Consider the following 20,411-nt stretch of genomic DNA (forward strand, 5'->3'; position numbering starts at 1 on the left):
ACATCATTTTCTAATCTACTTGGTCCTAGAAGGACCTTCCCCATGCTTGGCTCTCTTGGATCCATCAATCAGGTTCCCCAGGTCGTGTATATCCAATAGTAGGTAAGCCTTTGCTAGGTGCCCTCTTTCATTGCCATCCGTGTTCTGACAATCTAAAAGTCTCTTCATCATCTTTCCTTCAAGTTCCATCAGCCCTTGCTCCAAATATTCCAATCTCTCTGTTGACTTAGTGTCAAGCTTCCATATCCACTTTGTGTTGTTCCAGATGCCTGGCTTCAGACTCGAAGACCCTTTTGCGTAACCTCATATACTTGACCTGTGCTTCAGTAGTGTCATCTATGATCCTATTTTTCAAATTAATTCCCGGCTTGATGTCTCCTGCTATATCATCCACCAGCCATGATGGGTAGAAGTACACATGACCGGCATGATACCTATCTGGCTCAATAGTATCCTTTTCCACAATGACCTTCTAGTTCCACATATATTGTGCCTCGAACTTGAATGGAATGACGTCCCCTTTAAAATCTGCTTTGTACTGGACTATGTTGGAAACTCGAGGTATAACCTGTTTTCTTCTCGCTTGTCTCATTACCCTTATATGAGCATAATGATAGATACCCTTCAACCCGATCAGCACCAGATGAGTAGTCTCTCTTAACCTGATGATGAACTCACTGCTAGGAAACCATTCAAACATCCATTGTACCTGCTCATCTGTCAGATTGTTAAAGAAACACACCCAACTCATAGCATTTCCAGGTTGTGCAAACCTGTCTGGGATAAATGTCATTTTCTTTGGATGATGGTAAGCTATGTAGTCGTTCAATGGTCGTCGCAAAAGCTCTTGGCGATATTTCCCCTTCCCCCCCCTCCCTCCCCCGAAAATGTTCATATAACCAAACTTGCAGTAACAGATTAAAACCTTCGAAGTGCCCGAATCCCTGCTTGCACCGATCTAAAGCGCGGTACATTTTAGCCAAGATTATGGGGACGATAGTATAGGTTTGTCCCTTGATGCCTTCCATCACGGTCCTGGCGATCATGGCTAAATGAGTGTGGATCATTCACCTTTTCATCGGAAAACCCCAAAAAGCAGACAATGAACACATAAACTCGACGGTGCGTCCAACCCAAGAAAGTAATGGAAAGTTCATCATGATGAAGGCGATATGACTTGTTGTGCCCATAACGCTTATAAAGGAATTCAAATGGGATGTATGACCTCTTCAAACAAAGCAACTCATCATTCTTCTTGAAACCTAGCATTTTTAGAAAATCGCAAGGGGTGCGATTTTCTGGCACTAATAACTCTGGACTATCCCATGGCATCTTAGCGAAACCTCCCCTTTCTTCTAGGAGATGACTCATTTCTATGTTACCAAAGCGGAAGACAGCCCTCTCATCCCAAAACATAGTAACGGCCTCGATCAATGCTCTATTTGGTTGGATGTCTAGCAAGGGCGGCAAATTACCAAGGACCCTTCTCATATGATTCTTGTCGCAAGGCGTGATATTTTTCCACCAATCAAGTAGCAGAGGTGGGATGTTTTGGACCATGCCGAACCTGGGGACTTCGTGCTTCATTTTCTGCAAACAAATAAGGTTAGCCCTTTCCCCCTCCAGATTCGACTATTTATACACTAATGATCAACATATTGGCGTATTTTCTCCAAGTAATGCACATAACATGACGATGTCTACTGGGATTGTGGAAATTCTGTTGGACTTTGGACAAGGCTGATCTTAGCGGGCTATCACGTTAACAATGTTCTAACCTATACTAGGTTTAACATGATGTATGTACATTTAATGTTCAAGTAAGGTTTCTAGAATGGACTAGACTGGTACTCTTAAGTGGACAACTTGAGAGGGAAAGGCACGGGACCATGGACTGCACTGCTGATCAACTAGTCTACTGCAAATAAGCCTTTCCGATTTAAAAAGGGGTAATTTTGGAAGAGCGCGAACACTCATTAAGCGCCGCTATGTTGATAATTGGCACGAGTGGAGTATGATGTGGAGCATACTTTATGCAGAGATAATAACACATTGCCAGGTATTTGCATGATAAATATGTAAAAAGTGGTAAATACAGTATTAAGGTAAAACATGAAAAACGTGAAAGAAAGACAAAGGAAGAAGTTAGTTTGTGGAATATACACGAGAATGTAATAAAGCAAATAAGGGAGTAGGGATGGGAGAGTCATGATATAGAAATCTTTAAACAAAATAAAGAGCAGACGTAGTAAGCAATAATGAACGGGGAAGGGATGTGCATGTTATAACAAATTTTAAGCAATGGTGAACGGGGAAGGGATGTGCATGTTATAACAAATTTAAACAAATAAAGGTGGAGAAGGAAAGGGATGTGCATGTTATAACAGGTTTAAACGAATAAGGGTGAATAGGGAAAGGGGCGTGCATGAAATAAAAAAATTTAAAAAATAAAGATGGAAAAGAGATGTGAATTTTATAACAAAAAATAATCCACGTAAGCCAAGTTCATTATGGTAAGAGCCTAAGTGTAAAATCCCCAACAAATTCGCCATACTATCGCGTCCCGTTTTCCCGCAAAAACGGGTTTCGACGTCGTGATAACTCCTTTTGGATGGGAGATAGAGTGCTAAAGGAGAAGAGTCACCACCTAACGGTTTTTAAGGTGCGTTAGGGCACCTATTATGCAGATAAATCTGTTTGACTAGTCAACGCCACCAAAGATCAGGTAAGGGCTCAAATTACCTCAAAGACAATGTGTTAGGCACTCTTCGAGGTCCACAACTGTGGGTCCCGGCCGAACTTAAGATTATGTGGATTATAATTAGGAAAGATAAACAAAGAGAGTACGGGTCAAATGAATCTATTATAACATGATGAGAAATAAGGATTACAAGGATATAACTATTAAGTCTATATTAAATGACTAAATGTACAAAGAAAAGAGGGAGGTCCTAAGTTTTTTAGCCTAAAGGATCACCCCGTGCAACATAAATAATACTTCGCAACTCCCTTGGGGTAGGCAATTACTCATATTATTCAGTGGGCACAGACTATCATCTCCTGCTACCCGATTACTATGTTAAAGTTGTTTACCTAAAAGTTCTCTAATTCAATTCTAAGTCGTGTTCTATGCTTGCACTACTCGTCCCATGCATATGGTCCAGAAGGCATTGGACCTCTATTTAGGGTGTTTCTAGACTTAACTTAGGCTGCTCAAAATGATAATACTGGGCGACATACAAAACAAATTGGACTTCAAATATGGGCAATTAAGGGCTCAAGTTAGCCTCCACACTTAGACAACAAATGCACGCAAAACAGGTTTTCATGTTAGGTAGTTTCAGAATTAAAATCCTTAAGCCATATAGATATGATTTCTAGGTTACCTTGGATTCAAATGAGCGTATATAACATTATTGCCTTTAGTGGCTTAGACGAGGAGGCAGTAAACCATTTGCTACTAACGCTGGTTTTAGATACCAATTTTTAGGATAGTGATATGTCCTATAGGCATGATATCTAATAGTGGCATAGCTAAACAAATGAAAACAGCTCTGGGAAGCCAGTCCTGACAAGGGGATCAACAATATTAAGCGAGTGACAGTATCCTGTAGGCAAGATCTCTAGAAATTGACAATCATACTTTGATTTTATAACATTTTACCTCTATAAGCATGTTATCTAGGCGGAGCAATATGATAACAATATTAGTAGCTGATTGGTTAATTAAGGTCCTATAGACATGATTTCTAGGTGAAAATCAATAGAACATATGCTAGTGAGATCGTATAGGCATGATATCTAATGAATATGCTATAGTCATACAAATCGAAAGAAAGTTCATTGGCATTCATTCCCTACATGCTGTCTAGTAACACAAAGCAATACCCATGCTTTGACGATAGACAAGTTATGTGTATGCATGAGTTTCCTAAAGGCATGGTTTCTACCAGTGGAAGTTAAATGGTATATACAACAAGTCAAGTAAATCACATAAATCCTATGGGTATGTTTTCTACCATTGCATGCAAATAGTAGAGTATACACATTCCCCTAATTTCACTAACTCCCCAATTATTTATTACAAAAGTTATTACAGGCCCAATGATAAATGTAATTATAAAACTATACAAGCACTAATAGTAGCCCTACGACGGGCCCACAAGAAAATACCTATCATTGCTTGGGCATTTAACAACTCTCACATAGCATACCCGGATTTCCAATAGGGATCTATATTCATCAGCACAACCCAGAAGCCATAGGAGAACTCAAGCCAAACCAAACAGCCATAGATTGACCAATATTACCCAGATATTGAATCACTTAAACCAACCAGTTTGCATATTCAGTAGACAGTAAGAAGAAAGAATTGAGTGTCAGAGATAGCGCAGGTCTCAGTGGTAAAAAGAGTGGCTAAAAGAACCCTAAGTCCTAGTGTGTCAGAGCTCACAAGGGTCTCAAGTGGACCCTGAGCAGTGCTCACACTAGGGAGGTCAATATTAAGAGTCTTGGTGGCCTTAGCTTTCAGTCGGCTAAGAATGATAGGTTCAGAATAGTATAGGTAACAAATGAGGGTGAGTGGACAATGGTTAAGGGACAGAAGTTGAGGAAATACACCTATAGTTTAAAGTAGACATAGCAAAGTTGAGAACACAAAATAACTAGTCAAGAAGGTCAACAAGGCTTAGAAGCAGGTTCAACACTTAACACATTGGCATAAACATATTAAAAGAGTTAAGGGGAGAAACAATTTTGCCACATTAACAAGATTATCATGCAAAGGTGCATAATACCAAACAAGTTTAAGTATGGGACTAACTTAAGAGGTTTAAAGCTAAAAAGTCCAAATTATGCCAAGGATTCATCACAATATTATAAGACAGCCAGGTTAATTTATATCATGAAACAAAATAGTTCAAACATGGTAGGGAAACACAAGTTGAGATAACTATTCTAAAATCTCAAGTAATCACTAAAGGGATATGGTATCAAGTGAGCCAAAGACATACTGAGTGACACAATAGCAGGGAAGCAAGTCATAGTTAATAGAAAAGGTCTTAACACAGGTTACAACACATTACAGATGTGAGGTATTCATTACAGGGATTCAGAACAAAGTAATAAATCAAGCTCATGTCAAATAGCAAATGTAGGCATCCATGCATCTACACAGTAGACTAATATGAACTTAAGAGGGTCTAAGTCGTTCAGGTGAAGCATGTTCAAATGACATATCAGAATTGGCAGCTTTTAGGTAAAATTAGATGCTAAAGAGGTTTAAAACAAGTGCGAAGCTAACAAGGTTGCACATAGAAGTAGCCCATAACATATTAGCTAAACGAACTTAAGAGAGTCCAAATTATTCAAATTAGGAATAAATATATCTCAGAATTAGCAGCATTAGGTAGAATCAAGTACAAGGAACGTTCAGATTACAAAACAGGCTCAAATGCTAACAAATTATACATAAAGGTGGTCTAAGAACATATTAAGTCATGAAGTTCAGAGGCATGAATATGCAGGGCATAAACACAAAAGAATGATATCGTAAAGCCAAGAGACTTACCAGCTAAACAAACAACAAGAAAGAACAGATTTCACAATATTATGAATATCAACAAAGAGCAAGAACCTCAGAATCTTAATGCGTCAAAGTTCCCAAGGGCTTCAAAGGAACCCCGGCAGTGCTCGCACCAAGAAAGGTTGAAGAATCAAATTTCGGTGGCCTTGGCTTTCAGCCGGCCAAGAACCAAAGTATAGAACAAGAGAATGAAAGAACAATAGAGTAATAGCCTCAATTTTTAGTGAATCTCACAATTAAAGTCTGTCTTAAAGAGGAATGGGGAGAGGTTTATATAGCAGTAGAAATCCGGCAAACAAACAAGGAAATACTGTAAAATTAACATAAATAAGGAAATAAAATCATGCAGAATCAGTAGAAAGTCAGATTAGAGAAAGATTAGGTAAACCCTAATTGACAGGAATCGAAAATTGGCCGGAGACCTTGGCTAATCATACCCATATAGCTTGGCCATGATGCATATGGACGAGATATCGTCCAGATTTAAGCGATTGAAATTGAACGCCCAGAATCTGAGAGATAGTACTTGCCATGTTTAGGCAAGTACTAAGTAATACCATGGTCTTGCATGTAGTACTGAGAAAACATATAAAAGGAAAGAAAATCATGGAAAGAATCCATGGTTGAGATGGATTTGGAGAAAATTAAGAGGGCAACTAGGGTTTCTGAGGAGAGGAGAAGAGATGATTCAAGGGCGGCGTCTGAGAGAAAATGATAGGGTTTTGGGGCGGGTTAGGTTAATTAAGAGGGAGAGTGAACGGAGGTCGTTGATCTTGAGAGATCAACGACTAAGATTTAAAATGAACGGGGCGGGTCATAAAAGTGGATACCGACCAAGTCCTTTTAAAGGGTCATTTCGCTTTGGGCTGGGGGCTATTGGGCTAAGGTGCTGGGCCATTTTTGGTTCGAAAATTAGTTTAAATCTGGGCCAACTCTTAAATACACACAATTTATCAAAAATAATTTATAAAAATGCTTTATAAATAAATAAAAATATTATTTATGTACTAAAATGATTAAAAATAATAACCTAGTATTATAAAAATATAAAATGCTATTTTGACATAAATAATATAAATAAAGAGCATTTATGTATGTGTATGGGCTATTACTGCAAAATTGTGCAAATAGCCTTTAAAATACGAATGTAATTATATAAAAATGAAGAAAAATATTTGAAACATGTATTATAGGTGCAAGTAGTAATTTTAGATAATTAAGTCATCACAGAATAATTGAAAGGAATAATTAGTAAATTATTCAAGTAATTTAAATGCAGAAAAATTACTTTTAAAGCTCTAAAAATTGTGGAAAATTATAGAAAATGCTTGTATAGATTTGTAAACTAAATAATGATGCAAAATGATGTTTTGAAAGTATTTATATTATTTGAAAAAATATGAAAGCAAAATTGGGTATCAACAACACTAATACTATTATAGATCAAATCCATAGGAAATGGGTTGAATCTTCAAGAACACCAAAAAGAGGAAAAGTGAGATTCTTCCACCAAGAGGTAATCCCTTCACTTGAGGTTCATATATATGTCATATTGGAGTATGGGTAGCATGGTTATGAGTTTTATTTGAAGTTGTAATGAGATATTGTATGAACCCTAAGAGGGAATATATATCGATCATAATTTTATTTGTATTTTTTCAAGTTAATAAATTAAGTAAGTTGAGTTTTCTTATTCTGCTCATTGTATTGTGACTCGTGAGTATTTGTTAATTTCTTCGACTATTAAAGTCAAGAAGGCATAATTGGTGAAAATATAAAATGAATGAATTACTAATATTATTTCACATATACGAATTTTGTTCCTCCGAGTAATTTGGCTACTTGTGTTGTTGTTAATGCTTATTGCTATTACTTCTTTTTCATCTTTTTTTAAGCTGATAATCTATCAAAAACAACCTCTCTAGACCCCATTTTGTGGAATTACAATGAATTTTTTGTTGTAATTGTGGGGTCCATCCCATGATTTAAGGAAGACTTTCTTCCTTTGTTGGTTGGCAGCCACTCTTATCTTCTGCATTGTCAAAAGGGGTAGGCTGCAAGAGGAAAATATGAATTGTAGTAGGCGTGAGAGAGAGAAGATCCGCCTATAAAAGGAGAGCTTCGGCTCTCATTTCTATACACCCAATCTCAAAGGAAAAATATATCTGAGAGTTAGAAAGAAAGAGTGAAGTTTCACAGACAAGGTATAAGAAAATAGTCTGTGAGAAAAATAGAGAGTGAGCGATATTGTAGTAAGGTGGGAATATCAAAAGAGGGTTATTTCTTTTGAGTGTTGTAGTGGTCTTTTCGGACCTACAAAGTGTAAAATTCCTTGCTATAGCGATATCAGTTGCTCCTGTCGGGGCCGTGGTCTTTTTCCTTATTCAAGAAGGGTTTTTCACGTAAAAATCTTGGTGTCGTTGTTACTATTTTATTTTTATTAATTATCGTATCTTAGTGCTACGTTATTATTTCGCTTTTAGTACCGTGAATATTATTTTGTGGGGGTTTACTCCAACAATCGGTATTAGAGCACAAGTTCTGCTCGTTTACGAAAATACTATTCACTCTCAGTAGTACTATACTCAGTGAAAAATAAAAATATCCGGAGTTAAGTACGAGGTAGAAAAATTCAACGGAGATAACGGTTTCTCAACATGGGAAAGATAGATGAGGGATCTACTCATCCAACAAGGATTACACAAGGTACTAGATGTTGATGCTAAAAAGCCTGATACCATGAAAGTTGAGGATTGAGCTGACTTGGATGAAAGGGCTGCTAGTACAATTAGGTTGCACTTATCAGATGATGTGGTAAAACAATGATGAAGTCACCGCACGTGGCATTTGGACAAGGTTGGAAAGCCTATACATGTCCAAAACGCTGACAAATAAATTGTACCTGAAGAAGCAGTTATATGCCCTACACATGGGTGAAGGTACGAATTTTTATCACATTTAAATGTGTTTAATGGATTAATCACACAACTCGCCAACGTCGGAGTGAAAATCGAGGAAGAAGATAAGGCGATCTTGTTATTGAACTCGTTGCCATCTTCATACGATAATTTGGCAACAACCATCCTGCACAATAATACTACCATTGAGTTAAAAGATGTCACATCGGCTCTTTTACTCAATGAGAAGATGAGAAAGAAGCCTGAAAATCAAGGACAGTCTCTCATCACAGAAGGTAGAGGCAGGAGTTATCAAAGGAGTTCGAGCAACTATGGTAGATGCGGAGCTCGTGGGAAGTCAAAGAACCGATCCAAATCAAGAGCCAGAAATTGCTACAATTGTGATCAACCAGGTCATTTCAAAAGAGATTGCCCAAATCCAAGGACGGGCAAAGGTGAAACCAGTGGCCAGAAGAATGACTACAACACAACCGCCATGGTTCAAAACAATGATAATGTTGACCTCTTTATAAATGAGGAAGAGGAATGCATACATCAGTCAGGTCCAGAGTTGGAATGGGTGGTTGACACAGCGGCATCTTACCATGCCACACCGGTAAGAGATCTTTTTTGCAGATATGTAGCAGGTGATTTCGTCACTGTGAGAATGGGTAACACAAGTTACTCAAAGATTACGGGAATTGGTGATATTTGTATCAAGACAAATGTCGGATGTACATTGGTTCTAAAGGATGTACGACATGTACCTAATTTGCGGATGAATTTGATCTCGGAAATTGCTTTAGACCGAGATGGGTACGAGAACTATTTTACAAATCAAAAGTGGAGACTCACAAAGGGTTCATTGGTGATTGCAAAGGGAGTTGCTCGTGGCACGTTGTACAAAACAAATGCAGAAATATGCCAAGGTGAATTGAACGCGACATAAGATGAGATTTCTATATATTTGTGGCATAGAAGAATGGGTCATATGAGCGAGAAGGGATTGCAGATTCTTGCCAAGAAATCTCTCATTTCTTATGCAAAAGGTACAATGGTAAAATCTTGTGACTACTGTTTATTTGGTAAGCAGCATAGAGTCTTATTTCAGACATCGTCTGAAAGAAAATTAAATATACTTGATCTAGTATATTCTGATATTTGTGGTCCAATGGAAATTGAATCAGTGGGAGGTAACAAATATTTTGTTACTTTTATTGATGATGTTTCACGACAATTATGGGTTTATATTATGAAAACCAAAGATCAGGTCTTTCAAGTTTTCAAGAAGTTTCATGCTCTGGTAGAAAGGGAGACGGGTCAAAAGCTAAAATGTCTCCGAAGTGAAAATGGAGGTGAGTACACATTAAGGGAATTTGAAGAGTAATGTTCAAGTCATGAGATCAGACATGAAAAGATAGTTCCTGGAACCCCACAGCACAATGGCGTAGCGAAGAGGATGAACCGCACCATTGTTGAGAAGGTGAGAAGCATGCTCAGAATGGCTAAACTGCCTAAGTCATTCCGGGGTGAAGCAGGTCAGACAACCTGTTACCTGATCAATAGGAGTCCATCAGTTCCGTTGACGTTTGACATCTCAGAGAGAGTTTGGACCAATAAGGAGGTGCCCTACTCACACCTGAAGGTATTCGGTTGCAGAGCTTTTGCACATGTATCAAAGGAGCAGAGAACAAAGCTGGATGATAAATCTGTTCCTGCATATTCATTGGATATGGAGATGAAGAGTTCAGATACAGATTGTGGGATCCTGTAAAGAAGAAGGTCATCAGAAGTAGAGATGTAGTCTTTCGAGAAAGTGAAGTTGGAACTGCTGTTGATATGTCAGAGAAGGCCAAGAATGGTATAATTCCTAACCTTGTTACTATTCCTTCTTCTTCTAACTATCTCACAAGTGCAAAAAGTATGACCGACGAGGTTGCCGAGCAGGGGGAGCAACCTGATGAGGTTATTGAGTAGGGGGAGCAACTTGATGATGGTGTCGAGCCAGTGGAGCACCCCACTCAGGAAGAAGAACAACCTCAACCTCTGAGGAGATCAGAGAGGCCAAGGGTAGAGTCATGCAGGTACCCTTCCACAGAGTATGTCCTCATCAGTGATGAAGGGGATCCAGAAATTCTTAAGGAGGTGTTGTCCCATTCAGAAAAGAACCAGTGGATGAAAGCCATGCAGGAAGAGATGGAATCTCTACAGAAAAATAGCACGTACAAGCTGGTTGAACTTCCAAATGGTAAAAGACCACTCAAATGCAAATGAGTCTTTAAACTTAAGAAAGATGGAAATGGCAAGTTGGTCAGATACAAAGCTCGATTGGTGGTTAAAGGCTTCGAACAGAAGAAAGGTATTGATTTTGACAAAATTTTCTCACCTGTTGTCAAAATGACTTCTATTCGAACAATTTTGAGCTTAGCAGCTAGACTAGATCTTGAAGTGGAGCAATTGGATATGAAAACTGCATTTCTTCATGGAGATTTGGAATAGGAGATTTATATGGAGCAGCCGGAAAGATTTGAAGTAGCTGGAAAGAAACACATGGTGTGCAAATTGAATAAGAGCCTTTATGGATTGAAGTAGGCACCAAGGCAGTGGTACATGAAGTTTGAATCATTCATGAAAAGTCAAACATATATAAAGACCTATTCTGATCCATGTGTATACTTCAAAAGATTTTCTGAGAATAACTTTATTATATTGTTGTTGTATATGGATGACATGTTAATTGTAGGAAAAGACAAAGGGTTGATCGCAAAGTTAAAAGAAGATCTATCCAAGTCATTTGATATGAAGGACTTGGGCCTAGAACAACAAATTCTAGGGATGAAGATAGTTCGAGAGCGAACAAGCAGAAAGTTGTGGCTATCTCAGGAGAAGTACATTGAACGTGTATTGGAATGCTTCAACATGAAAAGTGCTAAGTCAGTCAGCACACCTCTTGCTGGTCATCTAAAGTTGAGCAAGAAGATGTGTCCTACAATAGTGGATAAGAAAGGGAACATGGCTAGAGTTCCTTATTCTTCAGCAGTCGGAAGCTTGATGTATGCAATGGTATGCACGAGACCTGATATTGCTCATGCAGTTGGTGTTGTTAGCAAATTCCTTGAAATCCTGGAAAGGAACACTGGGAATCAGTCAAGTGGATACTCAGATACCTAAGAGGTACTATAGGAGATTGCTTGTGTTTTGAAGAATCTGATCCAATCTTGAAGGACTATACATATGCTGATATGGCAGGTGATCTTGATAATCATAAATCTACTACAGGATACATGTTCACATTTTCACGGGGAGCTATATCATGGCAGTCGAAGTTGCAGAAGTGTGTTGCACTCTCTACAACTGAAGTAGAGTATATTGTCGCTACTGAAGCTGGCAAGGAGATGGTTTGGCTGAAACAGTTCCTTCGAGAGCTTGGATTGTATCAGAAGGAGTATGTCGTCTATTGTGATAGTCAAGTGCAATAGACCTGAGCAAAATCACCATGTATCATGCAAGAACGAAGCATATCGACGTGAGATATCACTGGATTCGAGAAAGGATAGAGGATGGATCTATGCAGGTCAAGAAGATCCATACAAGTGAGAATCCCGCGGATATACTAACCAAGGTAGTACCAAGAGACAAGTTCGAGCATTGCAAAGAACTTGTCGGCATGCACTCAAACTAGAAACTCCGGTGTTACCTCCTTCAGGTGAATGAGACTGGAGGGGGAGATTGTGGGGTCCATCCCATGATTTAAGGAAGACTTTCTTCCTTTGTTGGTTGGCAGCCACTCTTATCTTCTGCATTGTCAAAGAGGGTAGGTTGCAGAAGGAAAATATGAATTGTAGTATGCGTGAGAGAGAGAGGCTCCGCCTATAAAAGGAGAGCTTCGGCTCTCATTTCTATACACCCAATCTCAGAAGAAAAATATATCTGAGAGTTAGAAAGAAAGATCTAGTGAGGTTTCACAGACAGGATATAAGAAAATAGTTTGTGAGAAAAATAGAGAGTGAGCGATATTGTAGTAAGGTGGGAATATCAAAAGAGGGTTATTTCTTTTGAGTGTTGTAGTGGTCTTTGGAGTATTTTACTCGGACCTACAAAGTGTAAAATTCCTTGCTATAGTGATATTAGTTGCTCCTCTCGGGGCCGTGGTTTTTTCCCTTATTCAAGAAGGATTTTCCACGTAAAAATCTTGGTGTCGTTGTTACTCTTTTGTTCTTGTTAATTATCGTATCTCGGTGCTATGTTATTACTCCGCTTTTAGTACTGTGAATATTATTTTTGTGGGGTTTATTCCCAACAGTAATTTGGCAGCTTGGATTAAAGATTTTCATTTCACAAAGTAAAATTTTGGTTAGACGACCAACGAACGTGAGAGCGGGATTCAGAATATGAGGAAGCAATATAAAAGAAGCAAGAGCTGGTGGAGCCTATTTTTAAGTTAATGCTTGAATAAGAAATGTGGGGAATAATTTATTATAATTTATTCATATAAACAAAATGATGAATGGAGAAAAAAAAATAGTAGACGTTTGGTGATTATGGTTACTGAGGTATCACATTATATATAGCCGCAAATTTGCATAAACAGTAACATGATTTTTTATGGATAAATATACTCACACACAAAGTAAAAAAGAGAGAAATTAATTATACCAATTCTGGAATCTGTAGTTAATATCTTATCCAACATATCGTGCTGATTCTAGATTTGAAAGGTTACAAAAAGCTTAAATATTCTCTTGTCGATATTCATAGTTGACTTAATTTGAAGGAATTTAAAAAAACATATGAATTAAAGGGAGAGAAAAGACGAAGACGTATGAGGGGAAAAAGTATATATTGACTATATAGAAGTGATGTATTATTCTCGGAAAGTAAACATATGAAATTAATAAATAAATAAATATTTGTCTAAGGAAGAGCAATGCAGGTTTTAGTCCAACCAAAAGGCATTTTCTCAAGCTAAATTAAATAAATCAAAATAGTGTTTCAAGGGAAAGGGACACATGGCACCATTAGAAAGAGCATTTAACTCCAAAAATACTTAGCCGCCTATTTGGTTTTGAGTTAATCAAAATATTTGCATTATCCAAAAAAGTGATTATTGTTATGAAACAATAAAAGAAGAAGAGTATTGCAGAGAAAAGTAGGGAGAGAATTTTTATTGATATTGGGATGAATTACAATGGAATAGAACCCTCTATTTATAGGGAGAGGGTGACTTAGCCACCAAGTAATAAACCCTAGAATCTCTCTAAATATAGACATTCATCATAAATAAAATTCTATTTATAACACTCCCCCTTGAATGTCTATTCAACAGATAATGTGCTTCGTTAAAACCTTAACTAAATAAAATCCAATGGGAAAAAAATTCTAGAGAAGGAAAAAGAGTACACATATCTAACAATATGCCTTTTTGGTTGCCTCGTTAAAAACCTTGCTAGGAAAACTCAGTGGGACAAAACCTTGTAAGGGAAAAAGAGTGCAACGCGCATTAACTCCCTCTGATGAGAGCATCAATTCACATCTTTAAGCATTTGTATTCCAATATTGTGCATCATTTTCAAAACGATCTTTGGTAGAGACTTGATAAACAAATCAATCATATTAACTTGAATGAATATATTGCATCTTGAAATCATCATTCTTGATAGAGATGTAATGTCTTCATAAACTTCCGTAGAATGGCCTTTTCAATATCTCCATAGATTGTCATATAAGTTAAGTTATAGAAGCCATATAATAAACTTTAGATGCATATCAAGTTTTTATGTCATGCTAGACATATAAGATATCGGAAACTGATTGCACATACCATTGACTTTATACTTTCAAGTATTTGAACTACATGTCTAAAACTACATGTCTTTCATATTAAACCAATTCTATTTGAATTGTGTATCGTCTATTTGGCCGATATTTTTGTATCTGTCTCGACAGCCTTAAGATCCCCATCTATACTTAGCGCTATGATAGATGTCGTCGACGAACATTTTATATCGGTTCCAATAATTTTTCATAAAGACATAACATAGTGATCTCTTCATTCATATATTCAGGTACCTGAATCTCTCATGAGATTTTATGAAGTGTTATGTCATGTGATCTTCTAGATCACTTGCCTCCTTATTATGATCAGTTTGATCATTTGCTCATCTTCTTTATCAAGAAGTTTTATTTGAAACCGATTTGTCTATACGCTTTAAGCGAACCACAGACTTTGTCCTTCTAGGACTTAATATGAGCATTTACAATGAGAATATAATTACTTTCTTTGGGTCAGCAAATGTGTATGGAATGTTTTGCAATATATTGCAAATGAATTATCCTTTTATGAACTTCAGGTTCATATTATCCTATTCGAGCTATATGTATAAATAATAATTCATTTCATGTAACTTTTTTCGCAACTGATGTATCTTGTCTCCCCCTCATGTTAGAAAAACTAACTTGCTTCCTCAACTTTGTAAATTCATCTTTGTACATTATGGTGTTAATAAAAATATACACCGCACATCAATAATAATAAGATGAAATTATTTGGTTCCTGACCCTGATCCACTTGTGAGGGGAGAATGCAATATACTTTCGTATGTAACATATATCAAATTGATATATATAACTTTGTTCTCATAAGAAATAGTTTAGCTATTAAGTAGAGGCACTCAATAAATTATTTTGCTAAACCAACTGTGATGTAAACCAACTTATCAAGATGAACTTCTTGAATAGAAAATCTGGAAATTATGCTCGAATTTAAATTACTGAGCAAGTTACCTCGCAAGCACCGGCCAGGTTGCGGGTTAATAATAATCGCACATGTAACCATCTCATAGATGCATCTTATGTGGTATACATGGCAGGTGAATGGGCCCATATTCACCTTTGATATTTCCAGAATTCATGGGATTCAATCTCATCTTTAGTTGGTCAATTAATTAATGAGAACAAGCAATATAAGAGAATTCGTAAAGAACTTTCTAGTTCTTTAATATTTACTCATGTGAATTATCTATTATTTTTGCACATCATACTTAAATTGATATGGCTAAACTGATTATGCTAACTGAATAAATTATCAATATTAATAAGTTCAGATTTACACTATGACATGTGCGATTATCAATAAACTCCAAGTTTATTATGATATGGGTTTTTATATCAATAAATATCCACTTTAGTGTGATGTTCTTTTATTTGTGTAGTACAAACTGGAGAATAAAGCGGGTAGCTTTTCACATATATATTATCCCGCTATAAGTTGTAGTAATAGAAGATATTAAATCTTTCCTTTATTTATAGTTTCAATATAATCAACCGCTTTCGCGTGTACTTTGAAAACTGAGGAAGTTTCTTTGAGACTTACTACAATACAATAAATTGACATGATAATCAATTGTATTCCTCCAAAATAGTAATAATTGGCTCTTCCAGAGCTCTCAATTAATTTTGTACTACCACATATTCATCAACATCCATGTGATGAATATCTCTTTTAAAGAAAAAGTTATACCATTGTGGTCATGGTCAAATTATATGCAAGATCTGTTTCTTGCATTACAATTGTCTTTTAATAATCACATTGCCATAGTATTTTGGCGTACAATAAGTACGCGACCAGTGATCATTCATGCCATAATAATGACATTATTTTCTTATTTCATCTCAAACCTCCATCTAGAGGTGAGTGTGGTATATTCACTACCACTAGCACATTCATATTCTTCCAAGAATGTGATGACCCAAAATGTCATCTTTAAATTAAATAATCATCTCGGTGTTTTAAGAACTTGAAAAGAGCTATCAATAATTTCTCAACTTGCGTGCGCAGTCCGTATAATTTTCTGGAAGGTTTTTGTATGAAAAATGGATTAAATTATGAATTAGAGCTTTAAAACTCAACTGAGTTGACTTCGGTCAATATTTTGAGCAAACAAGAAAATATGGGACTTGGGAGTATGCCCGGAATCTAATTCCGAGGTCTCAAGCCCGAGAAATGAATTTTTGAGTAAAATTATTTTCTGAAAATATTTAAGAAAAATGGAAATGAAATTTGATTAGAAAGTGATGGTATCGGGCCCGTATTTTGGTTCCGGTGTTCGGTACAGGTCTTACATATAGTTTAAGCACTTTCTATAAAGTTTGGTTGAAAACGGACGTCGTTTGACGTGTTTCGGACTCAAAATGGAAAATTTGATGTTTTATGAAATTTGAAAGAATTCTTGGATTTTAAAGCTTAATTCGTGGTATATGATGTTAGTTTGGCAATTTGATCGCACGGTTAAGTTTGTAGGATATTGTTGAGTTAGTGCATGTGTTTGGTTAGGAGCCCCGAGGGCTCGGGAGTGTTTCGGAGGTGTCTCGGAGTGATTTCGGACTTGGGAAAATAGCAGAAAATTTGCAGAAATAGTACCCCGTGAACAGTACCAATGAACAGTACCCAGTGTATAGTACCCCGTGAACAGTAAAAACGCATGAATACTGCCCCCGAAAATTTTGGGCAGTTAAAGGACGAACAACACGATTTTTTTTCATTTTTTTGAGTTTCAAACTCGGATTTAGGGCGATTTTGATGTATTCTTCACGATTTCAACTCAAGTAAGTGTCATATACTCGAAAGTATTTATATTTACATAAATCCACGGTTATTTTCATCGTTTAATTCGGATTTAAATGGAAGAAATCAAGATTTTGCAAAATCTTCCAAAAATGAAAATTTTAGATTTGGAGGTCGAGTTGTTATCGGAATTTGATAAAATTTGTATGGGTGAACTCATGGTTGAATGGGTTATCGGATTTTGTAAGTTTCGTCGGAATTCGAGATGTGGGCCCCACGAACGATTTTGAGTTAAATTTCGAATTTTGTTGGAAAATTAGTATTTCCATATGGAATTAATTCGTACGATTTATATTGAGTATATTGAATTGTTATGACCAGATTTGAAGCTTCGAACGAATTCGCGAGGCAAAGGCTTGTTGGAATTTTGAATTGGTTGCAAAGCGAGGTAAGTGTTTGGTCTAACCTTAGCTTGAGGGATTAGGAGTTGTGTCTTAATTGCTACATGTTAATTGTAGAGTACGACGTATAGGCATGGTGACGAGTATCTATACGTTGGTGTCAAGCATGTCCGTGAGTCTTGTATTATAATTGTTATGACTCCATTGTGGTTTATTGCGCTTCATATATTATTATCACCATTGTTCCCTTGCCAGGATGTTTGTTTGATATTATTGTTGCCTTGCCAGGATGTTTGTTTTGATAGTATTGTTTCCTTGTCGGGATGTTGTTGAAATATTATTGTTCCCTTTCCGGAAAGTTGTTATATTGCTCTTATTCCCTTGCCGGGATTCCTTGTGATTATTGTTGGCTTGTAACTGGGAGCGGGTGGTACGCCTACCACAAGATATATAATGAAATGGGAGCGGGTGGTACGCCTACCACAAGATATATAATGAAATGGGAGCGGGTGGTACGCCTACCACAAGATATAATGAAATGGGAGCGGGTGGTACGCTTACCATAAGATATAATGAAATGGGAGCGGGTGGTACGTCTATCACAAGACATAATAAAATGGGAGCGGGTGGTACGCCTACCACGAGATACATGAAATGGGATCGGGTGGCACGCCTGCCACGAGATACATGAAATGGGATCGGGTGGCACGCCTGCCACGAGATACATGAAATGGGATCGGTTTGCACGCCTGCAACAAGATGTGAAAAGAAAGTGAAATATGCTTTTGTTTCCCTTATTCTTGTTAGTGATTGGATTTTTGATTCCTTTATAATTCTCTTGATATTCTATTTTTACTTTTTTTTATATATGTTCAATACTCCAAATTTCAACAATTGTTACATTTTTTTGAACTTAATTGATTTCTCAACTAAATTTTTCTTAAACCGTTTGAGGTTGTACTTTACAAAAAAAAAGGAATTTCTACTATGTTTTGATTTATTAATTTCTCGTATTAAAGGTGAAGGATTCATTCGATATTGTACTTTAATTGAAAAGGGTATCTTCTTTATCAAATAATTTCTAAAAATAACTTCAGATTTTCTTGTTGATTTCCTAATTGGGTTGGAAGTTATACTCTACTTTATGTTAAGTGAATGAGGCGTCACAAGGTGACATTTACTCGAAAGAATTACATATAGTTTAATCACTTTCTGTAAAGTTTGGTTGAAAACGGACGTCGTTTGACTTGTTTCGGACTCAAAATGGAAAATTTGATATTTTATGAAATTTGAAAAAATTCTTGGATTTTAAAGCTTAATTCGTGGTATATGATGTTAGTTGTTTCGCACGGTTAAGTTTGTAGGATGTTGTTGAGTTAGTGCATGTGTTTGGTTAGGAGCCCCGAGGGCTCGGGAGTGTTTCGGAGGTGTCTCGGAGTGATTTCGGACTTGGGAAAATAGCAGAAAATTTGCAGAAATAGTACCCCGTGAACAGTACCCAGTGTACAGTACCCGTGAACAGTACCCCGTGAACAGTAAAAATGCATGAATAGTGCCCCCAAAAATTCTGGACAGTTAAAGGACGAACATCACGTTTTTTTTTTTGAGTTTCAAACTCGGATTTTGGGCGATTTTGAGGTATTCTTCACAATTTCAACTCAAGTAAGTATCCTATACTCGAAAGTGTTTATATTACATAAATCCATGGTTATTTTCATCGTTTAATTCAGATTTAAATGGAAGAAATCAAGATTTTTGCAAATTCTTCCAAAAATAAAAAATTTAGATTTGGAGGTCGAGTTGTTATTGGAATTTGATAAAATTTGCATGGGTGAACTCGTGGTTGAATGGGTTATCGGATTTTGTACGTTTCATCGGAATTCGAGACGTGGGCCCCACGAGCGATTTTGAGTTAAATTTCGGATTTTTTGGAAAATTAGTATTTCCATATGGAATTAATTCGTACGATTTATATTGAGTATATTGAATTATTATGACCAGATTTGAAGCTTCGAACGAATTCGTGAGGCAAAGGCTTGTTGGAATTTTGAATTGGTTGCAAAGCGAGGTAAGTGTTTGGTCTAACCTTAGCTTGAGAGATTAGGAGTTGTGTCTTAATTGCTACATGTTAATTGTAGAGTACGACGTATAGGCATGGTGACGTGTATCTATACGTTGGTGTCAAGCATGTCCGTGAGTCTTGTATTATAATTGTTATGACTCCGTTGTGGTTTATTGCGCTTCATATGTTATTATCACCATTGTTCCCATGCCAGGATGTTTGTTTGATATTATTGTTGCCTTGCCAGGATGTTTGTTTGATATTATTGTTGCCTTGCCAGGATGTTTGTTTTGATAGTATTGTTCCCTTGTCGGGATGTTGTTGAAATATTATTGTTCCCTTGCCGGAAAGTTGTTATATTGCTCTTGTTCCCTTGCCGGGATTCCTAATGATTATTGTTGGCTTGTAACTGAGAGCGGGTGGTACGCCTACCACAAGATATATAATAAAATGGGAGCGGGTGGTACGCCTACCACAAGATATATAATGAAATGGGAGCGGGTAGTACGCCTACCACAAGATATATAATGAAATGGGAGAGGGTGGTACGCCTACTAAGATATATAATGAAATGGGAGCGGGTGGTACGCCTACCACAAGATATAATGAAATGGGAGCGGGTGGTACGCCTACCACAAAATATAATGAAATGGGAGCGGGTGGTACGCCTACTACAAGACATAATGAAATGAGAGCGGGTGGTACGCCTACCACAAGACATAATGAAATGGGAGCGGGTGGTACGCCTACCACGAGATACATGAAATGGGAGTGGGTGGCACGCCTGCCACGAGATACATGAAATGAGATCGGGTTGCACGCCTGCAACAAGATGTGAAAAGAAAGTGAAATATGCTTTTGTTTCCCTTATTCTTGTTAGTGATTGGATTTTTGATTCCTTTAT

Source organism: Nicotiana sylvestris, chromosome 7 (genome assembly GCF_000393655.2).
Source record: "Nicotiana sylvestris chromosome 7, ASM39365v2, whole genome shotgun sequence".
Taxonomy (NCBI): Eukaryota; Viridiplantae; Streptophyta; class Magnoliopsida; order Solanales; family Solanaceae; genus Nicotiana; species Nicotiana sylvestris.